At 42.8% G+C, this 14,787-nt stretch overlaps 1 protein-coding gene across 1 annotated transcript in view; it reads right to left on the minus strand.

Annotated features, from left to right (window-relative positions):
- The window catches only part of GALNT11 (polypeptide N-acetylgalactosaminyltransferase 11), a 74,431-nt gene extending 60,065 nt beyond the window's left edge, over positions 1–14,366 (minus strand). Inside the window, exon 1 of the mRNA XM_021665232.2 lies at positions 14,157–14,366. The gene's annotated coding sequence lies outside the window, so the exon portion shown is untranslated. The remainder of the gene's footprint in view (positions 1–14,156) is intronic.
- Between the last annotated feature and the right edge of the window lie 421 nt (positions 14,367–14,787).

Genomic DNA, 14,787 nt, shown 5'->3' on the forward strand with positions numbered 1-14,787 from the left:
TTCAAACCAACAAAGATCAAAATATACAAAGAAGGGCATTACATAGTGGTAAAAGGATCAATGCAACAAGAAGAGCTAATGATCCTAAATATATACTCACCCAATACAGGAGAACCCAGATACATAAGGCAAGTTCTTAATGACTTACAAAGAGACTTAGACTCCCACACAATAATAGTGGGAGACTTTAACACCCCATTGTCAATATTAGACAGATCAAGGAGACAGAAAATTAACAAAGATATCCAGGACTTGAACTCAGACCTGGACCAAGCAAACCTAATAGACATTTACAGAACTCTCCACCCCAAATCCACAGAATATACATTCTTCTTAGCACCACATCGCACCTACTCTAAAATTGACCACATAATTAGAAGTAAATCACTTCTCAGCAAATGCGAAAGAATGGAAATCATAACAAACAGTCTCTCAGACCACAGTGCAATCAAGTTAGAACTCAGAATTCAGAAACCAACCCAGAACCGCACAGCTTCATGGAAACTGAACAACTGGCTCTTGAATGTTGACTGGATAAACAATGAAATGAAGGCAGAAATAAAGATGTTCTTCGAAACCAACGAGAACGAAGATACAATATACCAGAATCTCTGGGACACATTTAAAGCAGTCTCTAGAGGAAAATATATAGCAATAAATGCCCACATGAGAAGCAAGGAGAGATCTAAAATTGACACCCTATCGTCAAAATGGAAAGAGCTAGAGGAGCAAGATCAAAAAAACTCAAAACCTAGCAGAAGACAAGAAATAACTAAGATCAGAGCAGAAATGAAGGAGAGAGACACAAAAATCCTTCAAAAAAAATCAATAAATCCAGGAGCTAGTTTTTTGAAAAGACCAACAAAATAGACCACTAGCCAGATTAATAAAAAAGAAAAGAGAGAATAATCAAATAGATGCAATAAAAAACGATAAAGGGGATATGACCACAGATTCCACAGAAATTCAAACCATCATCAGAGATTATTACAAACAACTCTATGCACATAAACTAGTAAAGCCGGAAGAAATGGATAAATTCCTGGACACTTGCATCCTCCCAAGCCTAAACCAGGAAGAAGTTGAAACCCTGAATAGACCAATAACAAGTCTGAAGTTGAGGCAGCAATTAAGAGCCTACCAACCAAAAAAAGCCCAGGTCCAGATGGGTTCACAGCTGAATTCTACCAGACATACAAAGAGGAGCTGGTACCATTCCTTCTGAAACTATTCCAAATAATCCAAAAAGAGGGAATCCTTTCCAAATCATTTTATGAGACCAACATCATCCTGATACCAAAACCCGGCAGAGACTCAGCAAGAAAAGAAAACTTCAGGCCAATATCCATGATGAACATAGATGCAAAAATCTTCAATAAAATACTGGCAAACTGATTGCAACAGCACATCAAAAAGCTTATCCACCATGATCAAGTAGGCTTCACTCCCGGGATGCAAGGCTGGTTCAACAAACGCAAGTCTATAAACATAATTCACCACATAAACAGAACCAAAGACAAAAACCACATGATTATCTCAATTGATGCAGAGAAGGCCCAACAGCCCTTTATGCTAAAAACCCTCAATAACCTAGGTATTGACAGAATGTATCTCAAAATAATAAAAGCTACTTACGACAAACCAACAGCCAATATCATACCGAATGGGCAAAAACTGGAAGCATTCCCTTTGAAATCTGGCACTAGACCAAGGATGCCCTCTCTCACCACTCCTATTCAATATAGTACAGAAGTTCTAGCCAGAGCAATCAGGCAAGAAAAAGAAATAAAGGGTATTTAAATAGGAAAGGAGGAAGTCATTTAACATGACATTTAACTTGAGAAGCTCAAATTGTCTCTATTTGCAGACGACATGATTGTATATCTACAAGACCCCATCGTCTCAGCCCAAAATCTCCTGAAACTGATAAGCAACTTCATAAGTCTCAGGATACAAAATCAATGTGCAAAAATCAAAAGCATTCCTATACACTAATAACAGACTTAAATAGAGCCAAATCAAGAACGAACTGCCATTCACAATTGCTACAAAGAGAATAAAATACCTAGGAATACAACTAACAAGGAACGTAAAGGACCTCTTCAAGGAGAACTACAACCATTGCTCAACGAAATAAGAGAGGACACAAAGAGATAGAGAAACATTCCATGTTCATGGTTAGGAAGAATCAATATCGTGAAAATGGCCATACTGCCCAAAGTAATTTACAGATTCAACGCTATCCCCATCAAGCTACCAATGACCTTCTTCACAGAACTGGAAAAAATCCATCTTAAACTTCATATGGAAGCAAAAGAGAGCCTGCATAGCCAAGTCAATTCTAAGCAAAAAGAACAAAGTGGGAGGCATCACACTACTGGACTTCAAACTATACTACAAGGCTACAGCAATCAAAACAGCACGGTACTGGTATCAAAACAGAGATATAGACCAATGGAACAGAACAGAGGCCTCGGAGGCAATACAACATATCTGCAACCATCCGATCTTTGACAAACCTTACAAAAACAAGCAATGGGGAAAGGATTCCCTGTTTAATAAATGTTGTTGGGAAAACTGGCTCGCCATGTGCAGAAAGCAGAAACTGGACCCTTTCCTGACACCTTATGCTAAAATTAACTCCAGATGGATTAAAGACTTAAATGTAAGATCTAACACCATAAAAACCCTAGAAGAAAATCTAGGCAAAACCATTCAGGACACAGGCCTAGGCAAGGACTTCATGACCAAAACACCAAAAGCATTGGCAACAAAAGCCGAAATAGACAAATGGGACCTAATCAAACTCCACAGCTTCTGCACGGCAAAAGAAACAGTACTAGAGTGAATCAGCAACCAACAGAATAGGAAAAAATTTTTGCAGTCTACCCATCTGACAAAGGGCTGATATCCAGAATTTATAAAGAACTAAAACTGATTTACAAGAAAAAAACAAACAAGCCCATTCAAAAGTGGGCGAAGGATATGAACAGACACTTTACAAAAGAAGACATACATGAGGCCAACAAACATATGAAAAAATGCTCATCATCACTGGTCATTAGAGAAATGCAAATCAAAACTACATTGAGATACCATCTCACGCCAGTTAGAATGGCGATCATTAAAAAATCTGGAGACAACAGATGCTGGAGAGGATGTGGAGAAATAGGAATACTTTTACACTGTTGGTGGGAGTGTAAATTAATTCAACCATTGTGGAAGACAGTGTGGCGATTCCTCAAGGACCTAGAAATAGAAATTCCATTTGATCCAGCAATCCCATTACTGGGTATATATCCAAAGGATTATAAATCGTTCTACTATAAGGACACATGCACACAAATGTTCATTGCAGCACAGTTTACAACAGCAAAGACCTGGAACCAACCCAAATGCCCATCGATGATAGACTGGACAGGGAGAATGTGGCACATATACACCATGGAATATTATGCAGCCATCAAAAACAATGAGTTCGTGTCCTTTGTAGGGACATGGATGAACCTGGAAACCGTCATTCTCAGCAAATGACACAAGAACAGAAAATCAAACACTGCTTGTTCTCACTCATAGGCGGGTGTTGAACAATGAGAACACACATGGACACAAGGAGGGGAGCATCACACACTGGGGTCTGTTGGGGGGAAACAGGGGAGGGACAGCAGGGGGTGGGGAGTTGGGGAGAGATAGCATGGGGAGAAATGCCAGATATAGGTGAAGGAGAGGAAGGCAGCAAATCACACTGCCATGTGTGTACCTATGCAACAATCCTGCAAGTTCTTCACATGTACCCCAAAACCTAAAATGCAATTAAAAAAAAAAAAGATTTATAGGGAAGCCAAGACAGGTGTGAACGGAGGTGGAGTCATCAGATTTAGCAACTAGTAAGGTATGAAGATCTTTAAGAAAGTCGTTTTTAAAATGTGAAGAAGAGTTTGTCAGTTCCTCAATATGTTAAACACAGAAATGCTATATAACCCAGCAGTGCCACTCCACTATAGAGGTATACAGTATACAGATATATAAATATATAGTGTATATACTATACTCAAAAGAATTGAAAACAGGGGTCAGATACCTGTGAACACATGTTCACAGCAACAGCATTCACAATAGCCAAAAGGTGGAAACAATCCAGTATCCTAAGGGATGAATGGATAAGCAAACTGTGATATATACACACATGGAATATTATTCAGCCATAAAAAAGAATGAAGTATAAAGCATGTTACAGGATGGATGAAGCTTGAAAACACTGTGAAATAAATCAGACACAGTGGGATAAATACTGTACAATTCCACTTACCTATCTAGAACACGCATATTCACAAACAGAAAGGGGGTGGGAAAATGGGGAGTTACTGCTGAATGATTAGAGTTTCTGTTTGGGGTAATGAAAAAGTTTTGGTGACAGTGACATAATACTGTGAATGGACTTAATGCCACTTGTTAAAAATAGTTAAAATGATAAACTTTATATTATGTATATTTTACAACAGAAGTGCAGAACTTTTTACAAGGAACAGAAAAGAAATTGTCAGAAGTGAAGAACAGACACCTACTGTTTGATGACATTTAACTTGAGAAGCTCAAATGATACATACTGAGGAAAGAGGTTTTTCTATTTCCTATTTTTGCTTAGGCAGAGTAGATCTCAAAATATAGTATTTCTGGGGAAAAGGAAAATATGATTTTTAAAAATTCTGAAGCATCTACCCTACATCTGTGATTTGAGGGAGGAGAGTAATACCAGAATATTTTGGTGAGTGCACAGTAGAATGAAAAGCATATTCAAAATTACAATACCATTTTATGTTTGGAAAACCAACCAACCAACGGTTCTCACAATGTGAAGCAGAAAGGAAACAGACCAAATCTTCTCTGATGGTAAAAATAAGCAAAACTAGTCTATCATGAGCATCTTAATACCCCTCAAAAGGTAAAGTCTACCAGAATTGGAGGGTGGGGAGGGCTTGATATTTTTATATTTATCCAAACAGCATGCATTTAAAAAATATATGAAGTTGTATGAGACAAATGACCCAATTTCTTTTTCTTTTTTTTTTTTTTTTTGAGACGGAGTTTCACTCTTGTTACCCAGGCTGGAGTGCAATGGCGCGATCTCGGCTCACCGCAACCTCCGCCTCCTGGGTTCAGGCAATTCTCCTGCCTCAGCCTCCTGAGTAGCTGGGATTACAGGCACGCACCACCATGCCTAGCTAATTTTTTTGTATTTTTAGTAGAGACGGGGTTTCACCATGTTGACCAGGATGGTCTCGATTCTCGACCTCGTGATCCACCCGCCTCAGCCTCCCAAAGTGCTGGGATTACAGGCTTGAGCAACCGCGCCCGGCGACCCAATTTCTTTAACAAACATATTGCAAGGAAAAAAAGAAACTTAAGAGGCATATCAACCAAATAAATGTGGATCTGCTTAAAATCCCAGCTGGCACAAACTAACCACTAGAAAAAAAAAAAAAAGATATAATTCTAGGGGGAGAAGCAGAGCCAGATGGCCAAATAGAAACGTCCACCAATCATCTTGCCAAATTAAACAACGATCCACACAAAAAAGCACCTTCATAAGAAAGTGATAAAAATCAGGTGAGCAATCACATGGTTTTAACATATTACTGCAAGAGTCACTGACACCATTCCTTCCTCATCTCTGGGGTACAGAGAGAGAATCTGTGTGCTTAGGGAAGGGAGAGCGCAGTGACTGTGGTACTTTGACATCAGAACTCAGTGCTGTGCTGTCACAACAGAAAGCAACACAGGGCAGAATGCAGCTGGCGCCCACAGAGGAAGCATGTAGATGAGACCGAGCCGAAGAGAACCCCACATCTTGGCGGTGGAAACTCGAGTTCCAGCAAGACTGACCATGGGCTCGACTGCTTTGGGATTCAAAAGAAACCTGAATAGCAGTCCAGACCACAAAGACTGCAATTCCTGGGCAAGTCTCGGTGCTGTGCTTGGCTTGGAGTCAATGGACTTGAGGGGCACGCAGCCCAGCAAAACACCAGTGGGGCCACCAAGGGAGTGCTTGCTCCACCCTCCCTCAACCCCAGGCAGTGCAGCTCGCAGCTTCAGGGGAGACTCTTTCCTTCCACTTGAGGAGAGGAGAGGGAAGAGTAAACAGGACTTCGTCTTCCAACTTGGACACCAGCTCAACCACAACAGAACAGGGCACCAGGCAAAGTCCTGAGGCTCCCATTCCGGACCCTAGACACCAGATGTCCCAGGCAACATTTCTAGACACAGCCTGGGCTACAAGGGAACCTGCTACCTTGAAGGGAAGGACCTAGTTCTGGCAGGATTTATCACCTGCTGACTAAAGAGCCCTCGGGCAGTACTCATCATAGGCCTTTGGGTGAGGCTCAGACATGCTGCCTTCAGGTGTGACCCAGCACACTCCCAGATGTGGAGGTTATGGAAAGGGACTTCTGCTTGAGCAGAGAGGGAAGAGCAAAGGGGACTATGACTTGCAGCCTAGGTATCAGTGTGGCCACAGTGGGGTAGGGCACCAAGCAGGCTCTTGGGGTCCTTGATTCCAAGCTTGGCTCTTGGATGGTATTTCCGGACCTGCCCTGGGCCAGAGCAGAACCTGCTGCCCGAAGGGAGAGTCTCAGGCCTGGCGGCACTCACTACAAGCTGACTGAAGAGCCCTTGGGTCTTGAATGAACACTGGCAGTAGCCAGGCAGTACCTGCCATGAGCCTAGGGCAATGGCAGCTAAGGGGGAGACTCCTCTGATCATGAAAAGAGGAGGGAGGAGTGGGAAGGCTTGGATGCCAGCTCAGCCGCAGAATAAAGCACCAGGTAGATTCATAAGGCTTCCAACTCCAGGCCCTGGCTCCAGGATGGCACCACTGGACCTGCCTAAGACTGAGGGGAATTTACCGCCCTGAAAGGAAGGACATAAGCCTGGCTGGTTTCACTCCCTGCTGATTACAGAGCCTCAGGGCCTTGAGCAAATAAAGGTGGTAACCATGGTGGTTGCCAAGGGCCTTGGTTGAGACCCAGTGTTGTGCTGGCTTCAGGTCTGCCCCAGTGTCATCTCAGTGGTGGTGGCCACAGTGGTACCTGTTTCACCACTCCCCCAGCTCCAGGCAGCTCAGCAAATAGACACCATCTGTTTGGGAGAGAGTAAGAAAAGAGCAAAAGCATCTCTCTGCCTGGTAATCCAGAGAAATCTTTCAGATCCTATCTAAGTCCACCAAGGCAGTACCTCTATGAGTCTACAAGAGCCACAGTGTTACTGGGCTTGGGGTGTCATCTAAGGCACACATGGCAGCAGTAATGAAAAATTTACATCACAACAGCAAAGTTGCTTTGAACAACTGGAAAGTCTTCCCAAAAAGGATGGGTACAAACAAGTCCAGACTGTGAAGACTACAATAAATACCTGACTCTTCAATGCCCAGGCACCGACAAACATCCTCAAGCATCAAGATGATTCAGGAAAACATGGCCTCACCAAATGAACTAAATAAAGCATCAGCAACCTTATCTTGGAGAGATATGTAATCTTTCAAAAAAAGAATTCAAGATAGCTGTTTTGAGGAAACTCAACAAATCTAAAGATAACACAGAGAAGGAATTCAGAATCACATCAGATAAATTTAACAAAGAGATCAAAATAATTCAAAACAATCAAGCAGAAATTCTGGAGCTGAAAAATGCAACTAACATACTGAAGAATCAGTCTCTTAACAGCAGAACAGATCAAGCAGAACAAAGAATTAGTGAACCTGAAGACAGGCCATTTGAACGTACAGTCAGAAGAGACAAAAGAAAAAAAACAGAAAAGAATGAAGCACACCTACAAGATCTAGAAAACAACCTCAAAAGGGTGAATTTAAAAGTTGCCCTTACAGAAGAAGTAGACGGAAGGCAAGGGTAGAAAATTAATTCCAAGAGATAATAACGAAGAACATCCCAAACCTAGAGGAAAATATTTAAGAATGAGAACATCAAGCAGATTTAACCCAAGTAAGACGACCCAAGCTATTTAACAATCAAACTCCCAAAGGTCAAAGATAAAGAAAAAAATCCTAAAAGCAGCAAGAGAAAAGAAACAAATAACACACAATGGAGCTCCAATATGTCTGGCAGCAGATTTCTCAGTGGTAGCCTTAAAGGCCACGAGAGTGCTGAAGGAAAAAAAAACTTTTATCTTAAAATAGTATATCCAGCAAAAATATCCTTCAACTATGAAGAAGAAATAAAGATCTTCCAGACAAAAGCTGAGGGATTTCGTCAACATATCTTACAAGAAATGCCAAAGAGAGTTCTTAAATCTGAAAGAAAAGGATGTTACTGAACAATAAGAAAGCATCTGAAGGTATAAAACTCACTGGTAACAGCAAGTACACAGAAAAACACAGAATATTACAATACTATAATTGTAGTGTGTGAGCCACTTATGTCTTGAGCAGAAAGGCTAAAAGATGAACTGATCAAAAATAATAACTACAACAAATTTTCAGGACATATACAATACAATAAGATATAATAGAAACAACAAAAAGTTTAAAAGCAGGGGGATAGAGTTAAAATGCAAATATAGTTAAAATGTATTTATTTACATATTTATATATACAGGGTAAACATACACGTACGTGCACGCGCGCGCGCACACACACACCCACACACACAGGGTCTCACTCTGTTGCCCAAGCTGGAGTGCAGTGGCGCAATCACAGCTCACTGTAGCCTCAACCTCCTGGGCTCAAGCAATCCTCCCACCTAAGCCTTCCAAGTGGCTGGAACTACAGGTGTGCACCACCATGCTCGGCTAATTTTTGTATTTTTTTGTAGAGATGGGGTTTTGCCATGTTGCCCAAGCTGATCTTTTATTTTTTTGAGATGGAGTCTCCTTCTGTTTCCCAGGCTAGGGTCCAGTGGCATGATTTTGGCTCACCACAACCTCTGCCTGCCAGGTTCAGGTGATTCTCCTGAGTCAGTCTCTCAAGTAGCTGGGATTACAGGTGTGCAGCACCATGCCCAGCTAATTTTTGTATTTTTAGCAGAAGACAGGGTTTCACTATTTTGGCTAGGTTGGTCTTGAACTCCTGACTTCAAATGATACCCCAGCTTCGGCCTCCCAAAGTGCTGGGATTACAGGTGTGAGTCACCACAGCCTGGTCCCTAGGTCTTGAACTTCTGAGTTCAAGCAATCTACCCACTTCAGCCTCCAAAAGTGCTGGGATTACACTCATGAGCCCCTGCACCTGGCCAATGTGTAGTTTTTATTAGTTTTCTTTTTGCTTGTCTCTTTGTTTACACAATCAGTGTTAAGTTGCCATAGGTTTAAAAATAGTTAGAAGATACTATTTTCAAGCCTCATGGTAACCTCAAATCTAAAAACATATGATAGATACACAAAAAATAAAAAGCAAGAAATTAAAACATACCACCAGAGAAAATAACCTTCACTAAACAGAAGACAGGAGGGAAGTAAAGAGGGAAGCAGACCGCAAAACAACCAGAAAACAAATAATAAAATGGCAGCAGTAGGACCTTACTTATCAATAACATTGAATGTAAATGGACTAAACTCCTCAATCAAAAGACACAGAGCGGCTAAATGGATTAAAAAAAAAAAAAAAGCAGACTCAACAACCTGCTGCCTACAAGAAACATGCTTAACCTATAAAGACACAAAGACTAAAAACAAAAGAATGGAAAAAGATATTCCATGCACATGGAAACTAAAAAAGAGCAGGAGTAGCTATATTTATATAAAACAAAATGGATTTCAAGAAAAAACTCTAAAAAGAGACAAAGAAGGTCATTCTATAATGATAACGAGGTCAGTTTGGCAAAAGGCTATAACAACTGTGAATATATATACACCCAAAACTGGAGCACGCAAATACATAAAGCAAATATTATTAGAGCTAAAGAGATAGACCCCAATACAATAAAGGGAGTTTCCCAATACCCCATTTTCAGCATTAGACAGATCATCAAGACAGAAAATCAACAAAGGTATATCAGACTTAATCTGTATTACTGACCAAATGGGCCTAATAAATATTTACAGGACATTTCATTCAATGGTTGCAGAATATACATTCTTCTCAACACATAGATCATTCTCAAAGATAGACTATATGTTAGGACACAAAGCAAGTTTTTAAAAAAGTCAAACAAACTGAAATTATATCAAATATCTTCTCTGACCACAATGGAATAAAACTAGAAATCAATAACAAGAATAATTTGGGAAACTATACAAATACATGTACATTAAATAAGATGCACCTGAATGACCACTGGGTCAATGAAGATATTAAGAAATAAATTTTACAATTTCTTTAAGCAAATGATAATGGAAACAACATACCAAAACCTATGGATATAGTGAAAGCAGAACTAAGAGTAAAGTTTATAGCAATAAGCACCTACATCAAAAAAGTAGAAAAACTACAAATAAACCACCTAATAATGCACCTTAAGGAACCAGAAGAGCATGAGGAAATCCCAACCCAAAATTAGTAGAAGAAAAACAATAATAAAGATCAGAGCAGAAATAAATTAAAATGAAAAAAATACAAAAGATCAATGAAAAACAAAAAGTATCTTTTTTGAAAAGATAAACAAAATACAAACCATTAGCCAGACTATGCAAAAAAGAGACAAGCCCCCAAAAAATAAAATCAGAGATGAAAAAGGAGACTTTACAATCGATATCACAGAAATCCAAAAGATTAGAGGCTACTATGAGCAACTAATTATATGCCAATAAATTGGAAAACCTAGAGAAAATGGATAAATTCCTAGACACATACAACCTGCCAAGATTGAACTATTAAGAAATGCAAAACTTGAACAGACTGATAGCAAGTAACAAGATCAAAGCTGTAATAAAAAGTCTCCCACCAAAGAAAACCCCAGGACTTGAGGGCTTCACTGCTGAATTCTGTACAACTTTTAAAGAAGAACTAATACCAATCCTACCTGAACTATTCCAAAAAAACAGAGAAGAGAATACTTTCAAACTCATTCCACAAGGCCAATATTACCCTGCTACCAAAACCAGATAAAGACACATCAAAAAAATAAAACTACAGGTCAGTATCCCTGATGAACACTGATACAAAAATCCTCAACAAAATACTAGCAAACCGAATTCAACGACACATTAAAAAGATCATTCATCATGACTAAGTGGGATTTATCCCAGGGATGCAAGGATGGTTCAACATATGCAAAACAATCAAAGTGATATATCAAGTATCAGAGCATACAAATATCAGAGCATTTCCCTATGCCAACAGCAATCTGAAAAAGAAATCAAGAAAGTAATCCCATTTATGATAGTCACAAATAAAATTAAATACTTAGGAATTAACCAAAGTGAACAATCTCTACAATGAAAACTACAAAACACTGATCCAAGAAATTGAAGAAGATGGGCCAGACTTGGTGGCTTGGGAAGGGAAGGGGAGGGAAGAGGAGGGGAGGGGAGAGAGGGGCAGGGAAGAGGAGGGGAGGGGAGGGAAGGGGAGGGAAGAGGAGGGGAGGGGAGGGAAGGGGAGGGAACCACTAAAAGAAAACACTGGAGAAAATCTCCAGGACACTGAACTGGGCAAAGATTTCTGGAGTAATACCCCAGCAAAGCATAAATGGACAAATGGTATCACATCAAGTTAAAAAGCTTCTGCACAACAAAGGAAACAACAAAGTGAAGAGACCACCCACAGACTGGGAGAAAATATTTGCAAACTATCCATCTGGCGAGGGATGAATAACTAGAATATATAAGAAGCTCAAACAACTCTATAGGAAAAAATCTAATAACCCTATTTAAAAATGAGCAAAAGATCTAATAGACATTTCTCAAAATAAGACATACAAATGTCAAACAGGCAGATGAAAAGGTGCTCAACATCACTGATCATCAGAGAAATGCAAATCAAAACTACAACAAGATATCATCTCACCCCAGTTAAAATGGCTTATATCCAAACGACAGGCAAAAATGAATGACGGTGAGGATATGGAGAAAAGGGAATCCTTGTACACCATCAGTGGGCATAAATTAGTACAAGCACTATGGAGACCAGTTTGGAAGTTCCCCAAAAACCAAAAGTAGAGCCATCACATGATTCAGCAATCCCACTCATAAGTATATATCCCAAAAAAAGGAAATCAGTGTATTGAAGAGGTGTGTTGCAGCACTGTTCACAATAGCCAAGATTTGGACACAACCTAAATGTCCATCAACAGATGAATGGGTAAAGAAAACATGATACATTTACACAATGGAGTACTATTCAGCCATATAAAAGAATGAGATCCCATCATTTGCAATAACAGAGAAAGAACTAGAGGTCATTGTTAAGTGAAATAAGCCAGGTACACAGAATAACAAACTTCCCCTGTTGTTATTTGTGGAAGCTAAAAATGAAAACAACTGAACTCATGGAGAGACCGACCAGATGATGGTTACCAGAGGCTGAGAGGGGGGTGAGGGGAGAGAGAGTTAATGTATACAAAAATACAGTTATGGCTGGGTACGGTGGCTCACTCCTGTAATCCCAGCACTTCGGGAGGCTGAGGCAGGCGGATCACGAGGTTAGAAGATCGAGACCATCCTGGCCAACATAGTAAAACCTCATCTCTACTAAAAATACAAAAATCAGCTGGATATGGTGGCGCCCACCTGTAGTTCTAGCTACTCAGGAGGCTAAGGCAGGACAATCGCTTGAAGGCAGGAGGTGGAGGTTGCAGTGAGCTGAGATCGCACCACTGCACTCCAGCTGGCGACAGAGCAAGACTCCGTCAAAAACACATACATTATTTTTACATAGAATGCATAAGTTACATAGAATGCATAAGATCTAGTATCTGACATCACAACAGCATGACTAAAGTCAACCATACTGCACATTTTAAAGTAACTTTAAAAGAGTGTAACTCAGTTGTTTGTCACACTAAGAAAGGATAAATGCTTGAGCGGACGGATACCCCGCTTACCCTGACGTGATTACTACGCATTCTACACCACATCAAATATCTCATGTACCTATAAATACATAAGCTTACTACGTACCCACAAAAAATTTTTTAAAAATTTAAATTTTAAAGAGATTTATTCTGAGCCAAATAGTGTCTATGGCCCCTGACACCGCCCTCGGGAGATCCTGAGAACATGTACCAAGGTGGTGGGGGCACGGCCTAGTTAGAGATTTACGGGGACAGGAGACTTCAATCAAATACAGGTACAGACTGGTTCCGCCCTACTCGAAGTGGGGGCTTCCAGGCCAGGGGTAGATGACAGACAAACGGCTGCGTTCTTCTGAGCCTCTACACAGCCTTTCCCTGAATACACAATTCACAAGACCGGGCGGGCAGAGGAACAGTCACTTGCGCCTTCGTCTGGCTCAGTGAATCTGCACTTTTACATAAAGACAGGGCAGAGGAAGCCACCAGCCACGCATTTGTCTCGGGTGAGCAGAGGGATGACTAGAGTTCGGTCCCTGTCCTTCACCTGCGAAGATAAACTGTCAATTTACACTGCCAGGGTGAAACTCGACACAACTGTTTCAGGGTAAAGATCCGGAGGCCCGCGGCGAATTTCCTCCTGGGCAAACGGCGAGGGAGCTGTGTGGCTTTTCATCTTCGCAGCCGTCTTAGGAATAAAACGGGAGCAGGTTTGCCTGACGCAGTTCCCAGCCCGACTTTGCCTTAGTGATGCGGGAACCTGAGATTCATTTTCCTTTCACACTGTTCTCCCTAGTTTTGTGTATGTGTGAAATGTTCTATTTCTGGGCATTTTGTTTTCTTTAAGTGGACAACACTGCTCCGGACTTCATTTTAGGGAATGCTGGAGAGGCCGCAGAAGCAGGTGTGCCTCCGTCCTAAATGCCCGAAAACGCGGCCCGCGCCACGGCCCTCGCCCCGCGCCCGCGGACCCGCCTCAGGAGACGCCCGGGGAGGCGCGCAGGCAGCGGCGTCTCCCCGAGAAACGAGCCTCACCCAGCGAGCGTGCGGGAGCCCCGGACCCACAGGGAGCCAGGCGCTGCCCCGCCGCCACCCCAGCCTGCCCCGGCCCCGCGCGCCCCGCCGCCGCCGCCGCTCTCGGAGGTGCTGAGGGACGCGGGGAGGCCGCGCGAGGGCAGGCGCCGCCGGGCGGGTACTCACCGCGATGCCCGCAGCCCAGGATCACCGCCTTCCGGGACTCGGGCTGCGGCATCGTCCCTCCCGCCACAGCCCCGGTGCCAGCCGCAGGAGCCGCGGCGGGCGGAACTGCCCCGAGGCCCAGCAGCTTGGCGTCGCGCATGCGCCGGGCGCAGTGGAGGCCGCGCCTCCCCAGGCCCAGGGCCCTCGTCAAGCCCCGCGCGCTGCCTCCGCCCAGCGCCGCTAGTCCGCCGGCGCCGCGTGACAGACGGCCCCGCCCCCGTGCCGCGGTGACGTCACCTCCCGCTGCCCTGAAGTCACCGGCCGCCGCGCGCTTAGTCCTCCCCAGCGTTTGCGCCGCGGAGCCGCTCGTGGCCTGACTCCTGTCGTCTGTCATCCGCGGTCTCAAAAAAACACCCCATTAATGACAAATGTCCCGCCTGTGGCGTCGCTACTCCGGAAGCTGAGGCGGGAGCAGCTCTTGAGCCCGGGAGCTCTGCGCTGTATGCTCTGTGGCCACTGCGCGGCGGCACCGAGTTCCGCATCGGTGTGTTGGCCTCCCAGGAGCGGGGACCATCAGGTTCCCCCAAGGAGGGCAGAAGTGGCCTGGCTCGGAAACCGAGCTTGGCAAAACTCCCCTGCTGATGGGTAGTGG

Source organism: Aotus nancymaae, unplaced genomic scaffold, assembly GCF_030222135.1.
Source record: "Aotus nancymaae isolate 86718 unplaced genomic scaffold, 86718_ANA_hifiasm-v0.15.2.pri h1tg000002l, whole genome shotgun sequence".
Lineage (NCBI taxonomy): Eukaryota > Metazoa > Chordata > Mammalia > Primates > Aotidae > Aotus > Aotus nancymaae.